The sequence below is a fragment of the Sarcophilus harrisii genome, chromosome 6 (genome assembly GCF_902635505.1).
Source record: "Sarcophilus harrisii chromosome 6, mSarHar1.11, whole genome shotgun sequence".
Lineage (NCBI taxonomy): Eukaryota > Metazoa > Chordata > Mammalia > Dasyuromorphia > Dasyuridae > Sarcophilus > Sarcophilus harrisii.
Window position 1 is genome coordinate 119,254,805 of NC_045431.1, and position 14,591 is coordinate 119,269,395.

The following is a 14,591-nucleotide window of genomic DNA, read 5'->3' on the forward strand; positions in this document are numbered from 1 at the left end:
CCTTTTAGGGAAGTTATTTCATCTGAGCAGATTGTGGGCCCACATAGCAGTTTTTAAATAGCCATCTCAAAATGCCTTAGGGGAGATGACCAAGCTTGGTGGGCAGATACCCAAGAAAACTCTTTTGTGAAAAGTACTTAAAAAGATAAGGCTTCATATGCTAACATACCCCTCCTCCCCAAACACATCGTACTAAATGATCTCAAGAACTTGGTGGTACCTGCTATTACAAAGCTCAGTCATTCAATATCCATTTATTAAAGGTCCATTTTACAATATCCTTATGATTTGAGTTTTATAGAAGTACTCAACTTGGATATGTTTATGAGCTACAGGAACCAAATCTGTATGACAGATAGGAATGACAAAGATTATTAAAGAGTGTTCCAGAGGAATGCAATCAGGATTATAAAAAAGTCTTGATTCTGTGAAATGAGGATTGATACAAAGGAACTGGGGATATTTTGTCAGAGAGGGGACCTAGGATTACTCAAAGCTGGAAGGATCCTCAAGGATGCCCCAGTCCAGGGGTTCTTAATGTAGGGTCTGTTTATTTATTGTTTTTTTGGTTTTTTTGTTTTGTTTGGTTTGGTTTTTTTTGCTAGATGTCTTTCGATAGTATTGCTCTTCTTTGTATTCTAATGTATTTATTTTTTTACTTTAAAAAGCAGTATTCTGAGAAGGGGTCCATAGACTTTGCCAAACTTTCAGATCAGTCCACAACACAAAAGAAAAGATGAAGAATAACTGATCTAGTTTAACATTTCATTTTTTTTAAACTCAGGTTCTCTGATTCCATTAAATTAGGACTTTTGCAAAACATACAATGCAGAGATAAATTATCATTATTAGTATTTGTAGACTACTAGGATTAAGTGACCTGTTCAGAATCATAAAATTAATAAGTGTCTGAGACTGGATTTGCGCTCAGGTCTTCCTGACTCTAGGGCCAGTACTTTACCCAATGTACCACCTAGGTGCTCCAGTGCAGAGATAAATTGGAGAACTGTTAGTTATACAAAAGCACCCATGATAGAATTTCTTAAAGACTGTTCTTTTATCAACTGTAATGAAATCGTGATTCCATTTTCAAAATTTCAAATCACATAAAACTTTTCAGGTATATATTTTACTGTGTATATTTAAAGACATCTTTGCAAGAAAGAACTGTGGCTAACTTTAGTTTAGCCAAAATTAGAACTTTCAGTGAATGGGATTCCCCTACCCCCATCTCAACCAAACATACATAGGAAGAGGATGACAACAGGCAATTAAGGGTTAAATTAAGTTAATCAAGGGTTAAAAAGTATGTAATACAAACTATCTCTAAAAGAGATTGTGGCCTCAAACTTTGATATCTTTACCACCACTTTCAAACATATCCATTGTTCAAAATCTTCAATTGTTTGAATTGGAGAGGTTAGTATTGATCATCTAATAAGGCAAATGGTAGAGTAAACAGAATACTGGACATGAACTCAGAAAACCTGGATTTAAATTTCATCATCAATATTTAGTAGCCATATGGTTCTGAACAGATCATAATCCTTCATAACCTCAGTTTCCTTTTCTGTAAAATAGGGTAATACTTGCATACTGGTGATACATGACTGTTGTGAAGCCAGGGTTTTGCAAAATTATTTCTGTATTAGACTTTCTTGTTCTAGTATGCTATGATTCTATCAAAGAAAGAGTTATTCAAGAAAAGATGATTAATGTTGGAGGGAATGTGGGAAAACTGAAACACTGATACACTGTTGATGGAATTGTGAAATGATCTACCCATTCTGGAGAGCAAGCACGTCTGGACTCAGCAATTCTGGAAATAATATGCATATGCATGACAGGTGAAATGGCATTTAAGAAGATGAGGTCTAGAAGAGACGTTGAATCATATAAAGTATTTGCAGAAGAAATTCATGTAATTCTTGTGCTTTCACTGAGGGCTGGATTCTCAAGGTACCTCAAAGTCTAAATTTTCTTTCTTTTTCCTTCCCCTTCCCTTTTACTGAGACACTAAGCAATTTGATTTAGGATATGCATGTTCAATAGTGCAAAACATGTTACCATATTAATCATGTTGTGGAAAAAAAATACAGACCCAAAGGGGGATAAAATAAAAAGAAAAAAAATAATAAAGTGAAAGTAGTGTGCTTTTCATCTTTCTTCAAACAACATCAGTTCTTTCTTTGGAGATGGATAACATTTTTCATGATAAATTCTTTAGAGTTATCTTGGATCACTTTATTGCTAAGAATAGTTAAATCATTCACAGCTATCATCGTACAATATTGTTATTTATACAATGTTTCCTCCTGGTTCTCTTCATTTCACTTTGTCGCAGTTCATATAAATTTTCCTAGGTTTTACTGAAATAATCTTTGTCATCATTTCTTATAGTATAGTTGACTACTTGACTGTTAGATAATATTTATGACCATATTAAACACTGACCATTTAGTCTCTGAGAACATTTGAATGGCTATCATTGCAGCATGGATTATAACAGGTGATACAAAATTGAAGAAAATAGCACTGCTTTCAGGGAGCTTCTACTATAGCTAGAAAAGCTAACAAGCAGTCAAATGACAGCCAATGAAAACAAAAGATGAGAGGGAATAGCATACATGCTAATCAGGCAAGATTAGAAGTTATACAATAAGGGATTGATCACAGTATTTTTGAACATATCAAAAAAATTTTTTTTAAATATTCCTTAAAACCCAAGGTTTTCTGGTACTTAGACACAAAACTAAGAATTACATACATAGGACAATGGCCAGTGTAAGAAAATATCCTGCCCTTTTGATAGCATAATTCCATCAGAAGACTGATGCCAGGCAGGGCTGCTTACCAAGCAAAAGGCTTAATTACAAATTTAAATTGCCATCAAGTGTTAATTAGAAGTTTCCATGAAATAGCTTACATTTTCATGTGACTGAAAACACATTGGAGTGGTGCAGTTTGTATTTTGATCTTGTCAGAGTAACAAATATAATTTATTTACATGAAGTCTTTTACGATTTTTTTTTTTAGGATCAAAGTTATTTTATTATGGTTCCTTCTTTGTAACCACAGATATTAAAAGCTGCAGAAATATTTGAAAGTTTTTTTTTTTTTTTAAACCACAACTGCCAGGTCAAAATGCTATTTGGATGGTAAAGAATTACCTTAAGTCTTCTGGCTATGCCCAGTGTCAGGACAAGATTTTGATATCGACTTTTTGTGGCATTTGTGGTATCTAAAATTTATTTCTGGAATTCTTTATAAAAAGAAAATTATAAAGTACTAAGAACTTCTGGGCAATATATGTGAATGTAAGGGAAATAAATTTATGCCAATTCCACCACCTGTGAGCATTCAAAGTACCAAGAACTCATTTAAAAAAAAAAAAACAGTACTTCCTGAGAGCCAACATTTATTGAATGGAAGAAAACCTTGACCCCCTTCCCTTATAACTACATAATCTCAGATATGTCAGGAGTCACTTCAGCTATCTAACCCAAACCATATCTGATGCAGAAATCCCATTGTCACCTCCCTGATAAATTGCCATTTAAAATCTACTTGAAAATCTCTAATGGCAAGGAGTTTACTACCTCTCTAGGCTGCCACTTCCATATTTCAATGTTTCTGATTGTTGAGAAGCATTGTTCTTTATTTTGAGACGATATATATCAATTTGAATTTTGTATCTATTACTTCTAATTCTACCTTCTGGGTAGAACCCCTCTGGGGTTTAGATTCTAGAATGACTTTTAGGGTCCCTTCCAGCTAAAAGTATATTATCTTATGAATTGAGAACTTCCTTAATGCAGAACAAGATCTTCAAGCAAAGGGAAATAGGTTTGCAGATTCAGCTCTTGAGCTGCTGCCTATTTACCCCTGACTTTGGCACCTTTAATGCCCTGTATCCCTGATTCTTACATCCCCTCATATAGCTCACAGGAACAAGCCCTTGCAGAAGAATGGGGATATACCCTTTCTCCTTCTGGCTGGTTTCAAACACCCTCAAGCCTATTTTTAATCCCAGAGACAAGTCAGTGGAAATTTATTTTTGATAGTCACCACGCTACCCACTTGGGAAGAAATGTCCTTCAATCCCTTGTGAAAAGCATTTTTACTGGTCACAAGCTGGGAGAAATGATCAGACAAGTCTGCCAGGCCTACCCAGTTTAAGCCCAAGTAAATCTTGAAGGAGCTGTTAAACCTTCTTCTCTCCTGAAGCCTGTTCAGAGAAGGAACACATACCCAGAGGAAGATTGGCAAGTAGACTTTACCCATATGCCCCCTTGCAGAGGTTTCAAGTTGCTTTTGGTCTTTGTTGACACTTTTACTAACTGGATAGAAGCTTTTCCCTGCAGAACTGAGAAAGCTCCGGAGGTATCAAAGTACTTGCTAAAACAGATCATACCTTGCTTCAGAGTACCTAGCTCCTTGAAGAGCAACAATGGTCCAGCAACAATGGTCATCTCAGATAACCCAAAATGTGGTCAAGGCACTTAAAATTACTTACCACCTTCACTCTGCTTGGTGTCCTCAGGCTTCTGGGAAGGTGGGGAAAATGAATCACATCCTCAAGTGAGTCCTGACTAAACTGTGCTTAGAGACTCCAGAGGATTGGGTGAAGAATCTCCCACTAGGACTTAGAGTCCACATTGCACCTCTGGAGAACATTAAGCTCAGCTTCTTTGAACTTTTGTATGGGAGGCCCTTCTTAACCTCTGACATTCTTGTAGATCCAGAACAGCTTCTGGTCACTCAGTTTGCCACATAGATTGGTGCAGTCCAGAAAGCCCTTTCTGAATTTCCCAAGTATTTCCCAAACCTACAGATGCTCATACTCAGGCTACCTCCCCTGTAAATCTAGGAGACACAGTATACTTGAAATCTTGGAAACCTCAAGGTGCTGATACTCTAAGTGTATAATGGAAAGGACCGTATAAAGTCATTCTGACTACTCCAATGTCAATCAAACTGAAAGGGTTCCCCATTTGGACTCATATTTCTAGGGTTAAAAATGCTGCTTCTGTTACTTCTCCTTCAGATATTTCTGTGATTTCTATTCTCCTTCAGAATATTCCTGTGAACCATAGAGGACCTGAAGCTACTCTTCCGCAGTACCTCTGAAACCACTCTGGAGAAAGAAGGATGAGATTGTCTGTGTTCTCCTTTCTCTCATGCTAGTCTTCTTCCTTACTTTTTCCCACTCCAAGGATGACAACTTTGCTACTAGCATGTTCTTTGGCTTTACTTGATGTCATTCTGTAGCCCCTGCCAATAGGGTGTTAACTCCTTCTTAGCCTTTCAGCGAGGGAATTCCTTAGGTAGTGGGGGCATTCAGGATTTTTGAATGGGCCAAGAGCATCCTCAAGGCAGCCCACAGATGGACTTGGTGCATTATTTGCAAAGGCCTCATTCCCAAATGTCACCATCTCCACCTTAGTTGCTACCCCCTTTTTAACCTGTTCCCTAGATTTGTTTCCTCCAGGCTGCAAGCTACAAACTTTCAACTAACTACTCATTCAGTCTGAAGATCGTGGGCCAACTGACTTGGATACTCAACACCCCCTAGATGTTGCTGCTGCCTCTTCAAATCTCACACATCCCCCTCCCAGCCTGAACCTCCATTGAGCATAGGGACAGCTCCATGGCCTTTATCAGCTTGAAGCAGCTCCAGAAGATGAGATCTCCATCCCTTTGCCTTAAATAAATTTGGGGGTGACTGCTTGAGGGGGGAATGATGTAATAGGAATTGTGTCCCCCTGATCTTTGGGGAGAGTGGATCTGAATGGAAAAAACCCTAAATCTCAACCCTTCTGGACCTTTGGGAGCATCCCCTCCTTCCTACTTGATTCCTAAGGGAAAACTCCCACAATAATCCCCACCTACAATTCATTTGGAGATCTTGGCCTCGGGCATAATTACCACCCATTATTGAGTTCCTCAGTTCATCTGGAGATTGCTCCCTAGCCCTGGGCCACAGAAGGTTAAATAAAAATCAAAGCTATCTATTCAAACCTTTGCTAATTCCTAATCAGGAACTACCCCATTGAGGGACTTCTCAGTGCAATAAACCCATTTTGCCAAAAACCTTGGTTAGAGTTTGGGATTGGGAATTCTTTTGCAAAACCTGAGACACTGGCCTGGGACACCACCCCCCTCCATCTCTGTTGGGGTATCCTCACTCCTCAACAAAATGACTAAAAAAAAAGACAGGTTAACAGATTGTAGAAGATTTTAAATATATAGCTAATGATTCTGTTTCACATCACAGGCATAGTAGGAAGCCATTGAATGTAGCTGGTATGGTCTGAATCTATATTTATTAAAAGATCAATTCAGAATCTGTGTGGAGAAGAGACTGGGAAAAAAAAGAGAATGGAGGCAGGGAGATAAACTTGGAGGCTACTGCAATAGGTTAGGTAATAAAGATCTGAACTAGATGTTTCTATACATGTGTAGAAAGAAAAGAATGGGTATGAGGGATATTGTGAAGGTAGGATAGGCAAGACTTGGAAACTGAGTAGCTGTGGGAATTTGAGAAAGACAGTCTAAGAAGACTATAAGTTTATGGGCCTGGGTGGGTGACTGCAAGCAAGGTAGTATTTAATATGCAGAGAAAGGATGCATTGAGAAAAAAAAATTATTGTAGAATTATTAATGAAACATCTGGCATGATATTAAAATCTTAGATGCTTGAGAGAAGAGTTCTATTTGGGACATGTAGAACTTCAGTAGCCTATGGAACATCTAGATGGCTTTTTAAAAAAAGTTTGTTTGGGATATATTGGGTGTGACTTTATTGGGAAAGCAGAGATTGGACGTTTACAGAGTTTTAAATAGTAGTTTAAATCTAGAAGCCAAACATCAAGGGAGAACCTGGCTGGTAGTTGAGAGAATTTTCTCTCTTCCCTTTCCTAAAGCCCCTCTCATTGACTCTGATATCTAACAGATCTATTTGCCTGGGGAAAACCCATCTAGCATTTAAAGCTAATTCAGGAAAGCTGAAAGGCACAGTTGAAAAAACCAAGATATACTCCAGTATGGAGCAGTCACTCAAGGCCAGAAGTAGCTTCAAAGTGTGAGCCCAATGGCTGTAGAGAAGAATGCTGGCAATGCATATGAGAGCTAGCCCTATCAAATGAGGGTTGAGTTGCAGAGAACTATTGAGGAAAGAAAAGATTTTCAGACCTTGAAATATCTTGACTTGTGAGTTGTTCCAGTCACACATGCTTTCTACATGTGTATCTCATTGCCATTTTAATCTAAGGTTATGCCTACTTTTCCCACAGAACCTGTATCTATTTATGAGGTAGTGCAATTCAAATTTATTGGAAACAATGCTTTGTTTTAGTGTTGTTATTATCTCATTATTATGTCAGTTAAAAAATGCCTTTGTCAAAGGTTAATTGTCTCTGTTGGCTGACTATTAAGGAGAAGCACAACAGTAGGAGCAGTAGCGATCCCCCAAGATGATAGGCCATTTGGGGGAACAGCAGGGGAAGGGGAGCAATTATACCAGATGTCTTTTGTAGTGTTTGGTTGGTTTTCTGGAGGTCTCTAGACCAGCTTTCCTTTCAGCAGGTTAATCACCACAAGAATAGCCAGGTGTTAAAGTCCAAATTCTTTACTGTCTCCTTGTCTGGGGGCCCAGGCTACCTTGGTCTCTCACAGGTTTTAGGATTACTTCCTAGGTATACTAAGGCTCAGTGAATTATTCTCTCCTACTGTTGTCTTATCCTTCATGCTTTTAGTTAGCTCACTTATAAAGTTAGTTGAATAGTTTTGTAGAATTTACTGGACTCCAAAAAAAAAAAAAAAAAAAAGACCCAGAAATAAATTTGATTAATGGGACCCATGGTCTTTGCATGAGCTTCGTGCATTGAGCTGTATTATTTATACTCTTTGCAATGATGATATTTCTTTTTTCTATCTTTCCCTAGACAGGGGAAAGCTTCCATTTTGGAACAGCAAGATACTTTTGAATCCAAAAATAATAGCTTAAATTTCTTTACAGATTGACAAGAGAGAGAGAGTGGCTAGAAGAATGGGCTAAATTCAATGTCATGAAGTTACATAGTTAAATGTATAATAGAAATAAATGTCAAATCTTCCATTCTGATTTTAAAAATATGGCTAGACAGAAGTTGGAATATGGTGATTTTATAGGAGGGGAAACTCTTTATGAGTCAAGAGTTGGACATGGCAGAGCAAAGATATGTTTTGACTTTCAGCAGTTAGTAGAGACATTGTCTAGAGCAGGGATTTTTGCTCTTTCTTGAATAAGAGACGTCTTTGGCAGTCTGATGAAATGATGAAGGATTTCTAAAACATAATATTTTAGATGTATAAAATAAAATAAATAAAATATTTAGGATTCTAAAAGAAACCAGTTGTATATGTACACATACACATATATATAAACAGATAGACATGTTAATTTGGGTTCTGTGAGATATATATCCCTTAGGGGTGAGTATATGTATGTGTGTGTGTGTGTGTGTGTGTGTGTGTGTTATGATTTCATAGGAGGGCAAACGGAATGATTTTAAGTTTAAAAAATACTATATGAGTATCCACTGAAGTAATTAAGGATATCTACCCTGAAGAAGAGAAGATTTAAGAGCAGCAAGAGTATTTTATAAAATATTTTATATTCTATTGTCATATGTATATTTTATATATTATATAAAACTGTACATTAAGCTAATTCTATTAATATATTAATCATAAATCACAGGTTATATAAAATACAGGAGTTCTTTATATCACTAGTTATTATAACAATAGCTTTTTAAAACTATAGCAATTACAAATCACAGGTCATATAAAATACAGAAGTACTTTGTTACATCAAAAAGGAATTAGATTTGCTTTATTGACCCCCTTTTGGAGAAGCAGAAATACATGTAAAAGCTTAAGACAAGCAGATTTTGCCTCTAACCTTTCCAAATCTTTCCTCATCCAAATATCAACTCTGTTGCCTTAAGAGGCAAGGGGTTTCCTTGCCATTGAGTCTCTATTAGAGATGTTGAGGAGGGTATTCTTTGAGAACGGGTTAAATTAGAAAACCTCCTGGGTCACTTCCAAATGAGGAACTTGGAAGCTAAGATGCTTTGCCTTTCACTTGTTCTACCTTGTTACTTGGCAGATAGCCTGGTATACTGAAAGAATGTTGCAGTTAGAGTAAGACCTGCCTTTCTCACTTACTATTTATATGCAAGTCACTTTTGTCCTCTTTGGTCATCAGTTTTCTCATCTACATAATGATAGAATTATACCTGATGATCCCTTGGATCTCCTTCAGCTCTAACTCTTTGATTCTATACTCCTGAGAAAGAACTCGGACTATTGATGAAGGCATTTGATAGAGTCAGAATCTTACACAAGTGCCTGGGAGACCAGCTGCCTTCTTGTCACAATGGTATATATGTTACTGTATCACCCTTGGCATGCAATTGAATAAATGAATGTGTGTGAGTACACTTGACAGCTGTTGCCCTATGCATATTACCTATTGCTGCATGTCCCACTAAGGGCTTCTAATAGGATCAGGTCAAGCCAACTCCTCCCTGAGGGTACATTCACACCACTGGCTAAGGACAAGCCTAAAAGAAAGAATAAATCTAAGTGGTAGAAGAGACAATTTTCTTCTTTATTGCCCTAGACATAATTTGTCATCTTTTTTCCAAATGTGAAGAGATAAAAGAATGAATAAACACAAAAATTCTAATATAAGGTACTACTTACAGGGTATTTAAAATTATAGGCATCTAGAGTTTTAGTGAATAGAGAAAATGGCTTCAGAGCCAGAAGACCTCATCAAATCCTGTCTCTGACAAATATTGGCTGTCCTCAACAGCTTCCTCAACAATCTCTTAATTTTTCACTGCCCTTATAAACATTTTTAAATAAGTATTGCAATGCCAATGGATATATGAACAAAAAAGAGTTAAATAGATTTTCTTTTGTTCATTTATCAGTTTGCATTATGATTATTAGCTAATCTAGTTGGTAAAAAATCTAGTTGGTGAAAAAATAATCAAAATTTAAAATGAGAAAATTACACTGAAAGAATAGGAAAGACATAATAAAAATAAATATACTCAATATATATCAACAAAAGTGAAAATAATTTAAATAGATGATTATTTGTAAAAAATATGCAGGCCAGATTAGCAAAATTGGTCATAGAAAAAACTTAATTTGATAATAAGAACATGTACAATTCTTTTAAATATATTATAATTTTTTAACTCTCTTTTTTCTGTTTTTTCTATCTCCATATATTTATATAAAAATCATTCTATATATCCTTCTATTTATCAATTCTTTCTTGAGATGCAGAAAGTATCTTCTTTCATATGTCTTTTATAGTTAATTTGGAAGCATATTTTTTTAAAGTCACTCAAAGTCATCATTTTTATTTTTAAATTTTATATTTTTATCCTTAGACTCTTCTATTTATATCAGCAGGTTGTCCTAGCCTTCATTTTCCTTTTCATGCCAAGCATTAAAGATTTCCATCTCTTTTCTCAAAGTTGCTTATTCTTTAGCAGTTAACCAAAATAAATAAGAATTCTGAATATTCCTAAACTTTAAATATCCTTAATATCTTATTCATTATATTTGAGAGCTTTCAGTTTTCTCATGGAGAAGAAAAATGAATTTAGTCATAACTGAACCATATATGTTGTCTACTTGTTACAACATAATGCTGATAATAACATTTGATGTAAGTTGTGTTAATTTCTATTGCATGAGGAGGAAGAAGGCATCAAGAAAATCTTTAACCATCATGTGGAAAGCCTTGAAAGTCCATGCTTCTTTCTCCAGGTTCAATTATTATTGTTCATTCACTGCTCAATCTATTGTATTATTTGATCTAAATTACTTTCTAGTTCTTCTGGTATGTTCCTGGGCAGCAGGTATAGTATTTCATGCTTATAAGAGGCCATGGCTTCATCATAAAGAATCTGGAAATTTTCACAATGAATATTATCCTATAGTTTCTTTATACTGCATTCTCTTTTTTCAAGTCTTTTACATAATACAGAATTATTTATTTGAAGCACAAAAACTATATGAAACTATTGTTCTGAGAAAAATACACAATTGTGCTGATCAACAATAACTCCACCTTCTTTCATTTTATTTTCAAACCCATCAATTACTCTTATCACCTAAGATGGAAATATTCTTCATCAAAGCCATCATAAAGTCCTTCTTGTGCTAAACAGCCTACATTAATATATATATCAATCCTATCCTTGATGCAAGTTCTTTGCCTAGTGTGGTCTTTCAAAGCCCTGGTATACCCACAAACAGGATGTTGGGTTGCCTCTTGGTGGTGGTAATGCTAGTTCCACCCCAGTCACCTGCTTGTTATGAGGGAACAGCTGTCAAAGGTCAAAGATGTTCTTAAAATAATACCTTTGTTACCATATGCAATTTTCTTTCTTGTTCAGCTCATTTCATGCAAGTCTATCCATTTTTTAAAGATCACTGAGCTCTTTATTTCTTATACCATAATAATATTTCACCACAGTCATACACCACAACTTGTTCTGTCATTCCCTAATTGATGGGTATCTCTGCAATTTCCAGCTCTTTGCTATCACAAAGAGAGTTGCTATAAATATTTCAGAACATAGAGATTATTTTCTTTTTCCCCTAATCATTTTGATAAACAAATCTAATACTAATATTGCTGGATGAAAGGATAAAGTCAGTTTAACAACACTTTGGCATAATTCCAGATTGCTTTCCAAAATGGCTGGATCAGTTCACAGTTTCACCAACAGTAAAAATTGTTTCTAGGCCCATATTGGAACAACAACTATATTACACAATGTTAGCAACAAAAGCCAGCTAGTATTACAATGAAATAAATGTATGTAAAATTAAATGTAAAAGTCTGTTGGTAGATTAAATAAATAAGACCTAGGATAAATGCATACAGAAATCTGTTTCATAAACCCAAGAACACAAACTTCCAGAGAAATGACAATTCAATGACAGTTGCTGTGAAAACCACACCAAGTTATACCATAAGTTCCAATTAGCTAAAATTTAAATATATACTTAATACTATAAGAAATTAAATTAAATTAGTTAATAATCAAAAACAAAATAAAATATATTAAGTACAAATATATAAAATATACTAACTATAAATAAACATAATATATATTAAATATACTAAAATTTTTGCTAAATATTAATCAGCAACTAAATAAAGTAAAAAATAAGATAAACTTCTAATCAAGGTGAACTAACCAAATTGATAAAAATGAAATTTATAAAGCTAGAAGCAGAAAAGTCACACATCTTGCAAATATCTGAGGTCAGATTTGAAATCAGGGTGTCCTGACTCTAGGACCAGAGTTCTATCCATTGCACCACCTAATTGCCCCTGAGACCTAAGGATCCTATAGACCAATGGTTCTCAAACTTTTGTTTTCAGTATCTTTATCCTATTAAAAATTATTGAGGAACTCTCCAAAGCATTTGTTTATCTGGATTATATTTATAAACATTTACCATATTGGAAATAAAAACTATTTTTGAATTTGTAGACCCTCTAAAAGGGTTTCAGAGATCCTCAGGATTCTCTAGACCATACTTTGAGAACCGCTGCTATAGACCAATCATCCCTGGTTTATGTTTAAGGACACAGATACATTAGAAAGAAAGTGACTTATCAGAGGTCCAACAGACAGTGGCAGAATCAGGACTAAAATTCATTTGGATTTTACCCAAGACATCCTACATGACATTGGTAAAGCCTTCAGCAAGCATATGTCTCCTTGTTTAATGCCAATTTCAATATTCATATTTGTTGAATTTTAGATGATGATTCCTTGAAGAAAATCTTCTTTGTATTTATATCTATTAAAGAATCTTCTAAGATCTTATTTCATTGGAGACCCAAGTCTTCAAGGCTAGGGTTCATTGTTTTGATTTATTTGTTCTTGGAAAATAATCAGGAGAGAATGAATTGTGGGATGATGTGTTTTCTTTATTTCTCAGTCAATCATGGATATAGGAAACTGTAGTCTAACACAGAATCCTCTGTGATTTCAGTAATGTCAGTCTAATTTCTGCTGCCAAGGCCCATTTTTCTAACTTTAATATTCTCCTGTAGATTTTCTGCCTCTGAAAATCATGGCATATACAAATTGTGAAATCACAACACATCATCACTGAAGAATCAAAATTATAGCTGATTCAAAAGACAAGGAAATATTTAATGATAAACATAAATAGGTATCATTGTATTACCAATGATGACTTAGGTGGGAAAAGTAAAATCCAAGACATGGATGGCCAGAAATGATCATGTAATGAGAGTAAGAGATGAATTGACTAAATCATATTATGCTGATATCCATGAAATAGTAAAAGAAGAAAGTTTTCAGTGTATTAATCAAATATCCTAAGAAGGAATTTGGGGAGGATATGGATGAAACTACATAAATGAGAAGGCATGAATTGGTTGCAATTTGCATTGGTATCCATCTCAATGATATCAAAGTATATATGAACCCTGAAAAAAAGTTGTCAAAGAAATAATAATACATTTTCATTTTGTCCTTCTATTTGTTTTATTCTGTAAAATAAGAATGGATTATATGATTTTAAGGCATTTTATCAAATGAATGATTTTTATTCTCAATTTTTTTGTTTTGGTGAAAGGAAAAAGACTGAAGGAAACATTTAACTAAGATACACTAAAATAATCATATTTCTTAATAGTCAGTAGCAAAAGTTTATAGGACCATAAAGATATATACAATTGAGGACAGTCAAGGGTAGAGGGTAGTCAAGGAAGTAAGAAGTGTTTTTGGTTTAAAGTTCTTTTTTATTTAATTTCTTTTAAGTCCTTTTCTATTTGAAGGCACTAAAAGGCCCATGTGGCTGTTAATGTGAAGACAGGAAGAAAAAAGAACAGGAGCTAATGAAATGCTATCTGTTAGACTGAAAACAATAATTGTTACATATATATATATATAGGCAGCAGCTTTTCCTCCCTCCCTCCCTCCTTCCTTCCTTCCTTCCTTCCTTCCTTCCTTCCTTTCACTGAGGCAATTGGGGTTAAGTGACTTGCCCCAGGGTCACACAACTAGGAAGTGTTAAGTATCTGAGGCTAGATTTAAACTCAGGTCTTACTGATTTCAGGGCTGGTACTCTATCCACTACATCACCTAGCTGCAGCTTTCTTAAAACCTTTGATTTTCCTATGCTGGTTACAAAAAGAAAGAACAAGCTTTTTCACATGAGAAGTTAGAGTTTATACCTTGAAAATTTTCAAGGAAATGTTTGACCGATTGACTGAGCACTTCATGGTGTCAACAATTTCAAATGTTAGACAATTTAAATGAAAACATTATTCGAGTCTCAGCAGTGGATTTTACCCTATTGTCTGGTACAATCCTGCTGACATTAACACTATTATTGTGCTGCATTAATTTGAGATACACAGTAAACCTTCCTGGATAATGAATGTTTTGTAATTCACAGAATGACTCATGGAAAATATAGATTTCATTTGCCAAAATGCAGTAAGTCTGAATTGAGAAGCATCT

The 14,591-nt window shown here is 35.1% G+C and overlaps 1 protein-coding gene and 1 pseudogene across 1 annotated transcript in view; both read right to left on the reverse strand.

The window, feature by feature from the left end:
• The window catches only part of SORBS2 (sorbin and SH3 domain containing 2), a 423,285-nt gene that overhangs the window by 353,542 nt on the left and 55,152 nt on the right, over nt 1–14,591 (reverse strand). The gene's annotated exons all lie outside the window — the stretch shown is intronic.
• LOC100918490 overlaps nt 10,860–14,591 on the reverse strand; it is a 74,409-nt pseudogene continuing 70,677 nt past the window's right edge.